The sequence below is a fragment of the Euphorbia lathyris genome, chromosome 3 (genome assembly GCF_963576675.1).
Source record: "Euphorbia lathyris chromosome 3, ddEupLath1.1, whole genome shotgun sequence".
Classification (NCBI taxonomy): domain Eukaryota; kingdom Viridiplantae; phylum Streptophyta; class Magnoliopsida; order Malpighiales; family Euphorbiaceae; genus Euphorbia; species Euphorbia lathyris.
The window spans coordinates 35,757,436-35,763,413 of NC_088912.1; the positions used below are offsets into that span (position 1 = coordinate 35,757,436).

At 35.2% G+C, this 5,978-nt stretch overlaps 1 pseudogene; it reads right to left on the reverse strand.

The window, feature by feature from the left end:
* Nucleotides 1–250: 250 nt before the first annotated feature.
* Nucleotides 251–5,413, reverse strand: LOC136222607 (wall-associated receptor kinase 5-like; annotated as a pseudogene).
* Nucleotides 5,414–5,978: the final 565 nt, after the last annotated feature.

Sequence of the window (5,978 nt, forward strand, 5' to 3'; positions counted from 1 at the left end):
TTGTGAACACTATTTATATGGATGCAAATCCATCATCTATTTAAGCGTCACTTTCAGGTTCAAAAAAAAAAGGCGCAATCTGAACTTGTTCAAAAAATTTGATTGACCCCTTGAGCTTTTAAAGTGTCATGATAGCCTCCTTAACTTATATAAAATGTTCAAATAGTCCGTTGAACTTGTGTAAAAATACAATTAATTAATTACTCGATTGCAAAAAGGAGTAAGTTAAATGTGGAAGATGTAAATGTTATTACATAATCCACAGAATAAATGTTCTTACTTGTTTAACTATAAAACTTATCTTCTCTGATATTAGAATCGCATATATCTCTTCTTCATCAAAAGGTACCAATCTTGAAACTCCAAAATCAGAAACTTTACTACTGAATTCATCATCTAACAAAATGTTAGAAGAGATTTTACATCTCTGTGTATAATCTGCATAGAGTGCATATATGCAAGTGCTGCAGCAGTTTCTTCTGCTATTCTCAAACGTGTTGCCCATGGTAATGAATTCACACCATTTGGAGAGTGAAGATGGTGAAAAAGAGTAGCATTAATGATGAATTCGTACACCAGTAATGGAACACAAGTTTCTAAACAGCAACCCATAAGCTTCACTACATTTGGATGATACACTTGGGTAAGAACAATAACTTCATTAACAAATTACTCAATTTGGGTTTTGTCTATAGCCTTTGATCTCTTGATGGCTACAACTGTGTTATCTGATAGAGTTCCTTTATAAACAACACCAAACCCACCTTGCCCGATTACCATATTTTTGTTGTAGTTATTTGTTGCCTTCTTTAGTTCTTCTTCAGAAATAATCTTAACTGCTGCATCTTCTGAATGTTTGCTTTTCGACACTAGTAATTTTTGTAACAACAAACCTCCATTTTGCTTGAAGTATTCTTTTCTCAGCTTCAGGATGCTTCTTCTATGGACTCCCATTATAATTATGCCAATTGACAACAATAACAACCCTAAACTCATGCTGCCCCCTGCACCATACCAAAATTTAAAGTTTTTCATATTAAAAAATGTTATACGCATAATAAATAAATGTAAGTATCACTAAGTCAAATTAAAGCATTGTTAGAGACTGTTGTGGGCTTACTCTGTCTCCTTGATTGAAGGAGAACCTTGTATATATACGTGTATTACTCTTAAGTAAAATATATTTATGCAGGCTCTTAATCTACATGGTATTCCATGGATTCCTCTCTATTTACATGGTCTTTTACATGGTATCAGAGCCTAAGGTCTAAGGTTTTTTAATTCTTTTTTGGGTAAATTCCAAAAAAAACCCCTGTGGTTTGATGTTGTTCCAAAAAAACCCTTGTGGTTTGTTTTTACAAAAAAAAAAGGACTGTGGTTTGCGCCGTTACCTGAAAAACGGAAATGGTCTTAACGGTGTTAATTTGCTGACGTGGCACAGAGGTAGAGTTGGAAATTCGATTTTTTTTTATTTTTTTATTTCTCTCTCCTCTTCTTCTCCTTCCTCCTTCTCCTTCTTCTTCTTCCTTCTTCTCCTCCTCCTCTTTCTTCTCCTCCTTCTTCTTCTCCTTCTTCCTTATTCTTCTTCCCCCTCCTTCTTCTTCTTCTTCTCTCCTTCTTCTTCTTCGTCCTCCTTCTACCTTTTTTTTTCTTTTTTTTTTAAGTTTCGAAAATTTCCAGATTTCTGAAAAATTTCCAGAAATCTCGAAAATTCAGATTTCCGACGGAAATCTGGAAAAATTCCAGATTTCTGGAAAATTTCCAGAAATCTGGAATTTTTCTAGATTTCCGGAAATCTGGAATTTTTCCAAAAATCCCACGGTTGGTGCGATTTCACCCATTCGTCTACTGTATTTGATTCCAAATTAGGTTATCTTTTCAATAATGATTCTGTTCTTATCACTGCCGACATTTTAATCCTTAACGAATCTGTTAGTTTTATCCGCGACAATAATGACTTGCAGTCAGCCTCATCATCAATGATATCATCCTCTGTTGTTAATGGTCCAGTATCTGATGTGTTAAGCGGCAAATTTACTTGGAAGGTGCATAATTTTAGTTCCAGAGTTCCGTAAATGGAAAAGGATTGAACGTCTGAATTTCAGACGTAAATTTCAGAAATTAAAAAAAAAAATAGAAGAAGAGAAGAGAGAGAGAGGAAGAAGAAGAGAAGAGAAGAAGAAGAAGAAGAAGAAAAAGAAAAATTAAAAAAAAAATTTAAAATTTTTTTTTCCAACTCTACCCCTTGCCACGTCAGCATTTTTAACGGTGTTAAAGCCTTTTCCGTTTTTCGGGTAACGGTGAAACCACGGTCCTTTTTTTTTTGTAAAAACAAACCACAACGGGTTTTTTGGAACAACATCAAACCACAGAGGTTTTTTTTTGGAATTTACCCTTCTTTTTTCTAGGTAGTATTTCTAGAGTTGTGAAGTATTTCCAGAGTTGTGTTTCTGTAAGGGTTCAATATTTTCTCGGTAGTATTTCCCTGGGTTCCATTTCTGTCAAGAGCTTGGGTCTCTTGAATACTCACTCTTGGGACGTCATTTTATCTCACCATCCCTCTGGTTCATCCTCTCCGCCTTCGATCGGCGTTTCCTCACATTCCAGCCACCCTATGTCGTCGTCGCTGTAAGAAAATTCCTCTTACATGGGATCAGAACCTTGTTACGGCTTCTATCTTGGGTTTCTGGATTAAGATTCCAGAATTTGTTTTCTGCCCTGTGAGCAGAATTTTTGGACCTAGGGTTCCAAGTTTCAGGTCTTCCACCGACGTCGCCTGTCTGTTTCCAACGTGTCTGTTCGGTCAGTTTTCCGGTGAATCTCTTTTCTGTTGACATTGTTGGCAGCCTAATGTTTAGATTGGCATCTGCTTCCTGTTTCCAACAAGGATTGTTGTTCTGCTGTTGTATTGTCATCTACCTTCCGCTTATTGGTTTTGTTCTTCTGAGTTGCATCTCCCGGATTATGTTTTATATCCTGAAGTATCTTCAGTTTCTTATGTTTTATTTTGTTTTGAGTGGTATTGTCTTAAGACTATGTTATCTCTCTATGTAGCAAGCTGAGCATGATTAAAAGCCATGTTTCAGCTTGAGGAGTAGTGTTATAGAATAAGTCAATATAATAAATGTAAGTATGGCTAAGTCAACTAAAATAGAAGCTGTTGTAGGCTTACTATGTCTGCTTGGTTGAAAGAGAACCTTGTATACAGTGTATTGTTATTAAATAAAATATATTCACGGAAAGCAGAAACTTACCCATAATTAAAATATTTTGGGCGTGAAAACTGGAACGATGACGAATAACACAACCAATTCCATCTTTTCTGCCGTCTCCATGATAGCCCTTTGGACAATAACAACTATAATTCCCAATTATATTTGCACAGCCATTTGTGCACTGATTAAGAGTGGCCATTTTACACTCGTCTACATCTGATAAACAATAAAAAATTAATTAATACAAGTATAGAATGATGATCTAAAGCAAACAGAAAAACAGAAGTGGTACCTTGACATCCATTTTGAATATAAGGGTTGCCAACAAAACCATGATGACACATGCAAAGGTAGCCAGGGCCATTATGAGAATCATAGCAGGTGCTATTATAGGCCTTGCAAGCAAAATCATCCTTGTTTTTAATTGCATCATCGCAGGTTTGATTTCGAATAGCCCGATCAAGAACAAGCGGTAACACATTGGAATAATCATCATCAGGGAAACGAGCAAGATCCAAAGTAGAGAAATTGTAGGAGTTTACATCAACCAAAAATGCATAGCTACAGGGATTAAAATCCTGGACAATTTGATGGTTGAAAAAGCTTGAAATCTTAATAGCAAACTCCATTGCTTCGGTGGGAAGTGAAGTCTGGCAACAGCCCATTCCAGTGCAGGAGGCATTGATCATATCTACAATATTCTCACAATAGGAAATGCAACCAATTGCATATGATTTAGCTTTCATGCCTGAAATTACTGCATTGGTGTCACACCCAATGGCAGTAAACTTGTTTTGTGTATAGAATAATGTCCATACTTGGTGATCATGTTAATTAAAGTTTCACTAGAGAGTTAAATTTATAAACCTATAGTTAGTTTCAAATATTGAGTTTTTGCGGATACTCAACCATTCATGTAAGCAGCCGCATTTCTAATAAAATTCCAAGCAAATAAAATAAAATAAATAAATAAATATCCACGGCAATTTCTCCAGTGAATATATACTTTTTTTATAAGGGTGGATTGAAAAGGCCAAAGCAGAGATTGGGCTAATTCCAACAAGGCACATGCAGAGGGCGGAGATAAGGAGGTCCGGCCGCCGGAACCACCATGGTTATAAGTAGTTTCGGCTCCACTAATACTAGTCTATATAAACTCTATGTAGTAATATTTTGGTATTTCAAGGTAGATGAGATGGTTAAAAACACTTGTTTCTTTTTAAAAGGTCTTACGTTCAATTCCCCCAACCTCAATTTATTTTAGAAAGTATTTATTTATTTAAATTTTATTTTTCAATAATTATAAAACTATGTTACTAATATTAATTTATAACTAATTAACAATTCCTCCAACCTCAATTTATTTTAGAAAGTGTTTAAAAAAACTATGTTACTATTTTTTTTTTGAGGAATACTATGTTACTATTAATAATTAATTTATTTATTTTTATAACACTTTTGAACTCATTTTTATTATGTCTTTTCCATTACAAGTCTCCATAAATCCAAATTTTTAATTTTTTTTGGCCTCTTAAGCTTTCTTAAATCCAAATTATTAATTTTTTTTAGGCTGGTAGGAATCTGAAATCAATTTTTTTAATTTTTTTACATGTTCAACCCTCCTTAAATCTAATTTTTTTTACATGTTAGGACTATTATACGAAATCTAGTTTAATTTTGAGAAATTGTACATTAATACTTAAAATTGGTTCTTGACCATTCAAATTATAACACACATATATACAAAAAAAAATTAAGCAAGTTCGATTTAGCAAAATAAAATTTTCCCGAACGCACATGTAAAAACGCCCCCCAACCGAGTAATCCTGTATTCGCCACTAGACGCATCAGCCAACAGAGTGACTGTTAATACACCCCGTCGCTAGGTGCCTTTGGAGATACACCGGATATTCTAGAGCCCGAAATCAATGTTCAACCTCAGGACATTGACTTAACTTCCTCCTCCGAAGCAACTATTTACCTTCCTGCTCCGAACAAAGCTGCTGGAGAAAATCCTGAGAAGAAGGTCTCACTGAGAACCGAAGCTGCCTCTTCCTTAAAGAAACCAGTAATGGAAAGAAGCGGCTCTTTGTTATCATATTCAAATGTATCTAATACCGAAAGGCTGCTTCCTTTCGGGAAAAATTCAGAGAATGAGCTTGAGCAACTTCACCATATGAAGCAACTAGTTGTCCCATTGCTTGTTAACTACCCCTTTTAAGGAAAAAAGGATGAAACATAAAGCTGACCCCCGAAACCAGCTTCCTCCTGGTGTCAACCCCAGAACAATCTACCAAGTAACCGATTCCGTTAGCTTTAGACCTTGGACATGTTTCACCAGTACGATGGTTGAGAGGTAAAGATTTCTTACTTATCCTCAGGTAAAAAATGACTTTTGCCTGTTTTTATTATTTTTGTCTTTTGCAGTTGTGGTGTAAGTTATTTGGAGAAAACATCTCTCTCAAGATCCCTGGAATCATTGAAGATATCTCTCGGCTTGCCGTGATGCCCAATAATACCGAATACTTCGAACAACTGAATGTATATTTAGGGAGCTGATGAGACACTTGCAAAGTTTAGGGAGCTAATCTATTTTTATGGACAATGAGCTGGTGGTACGAAATGAACAAGTTTAGGGAGCTGGTGAGACACTAACAAAGTTAAGGAAGCCAATCTAGTTTTTTTTGTACAAATTCAAAGAGCTAATGATGTATTAGGCTATTTTATATTTATCAATATAAAATTATAATTAAGGAAAATTAG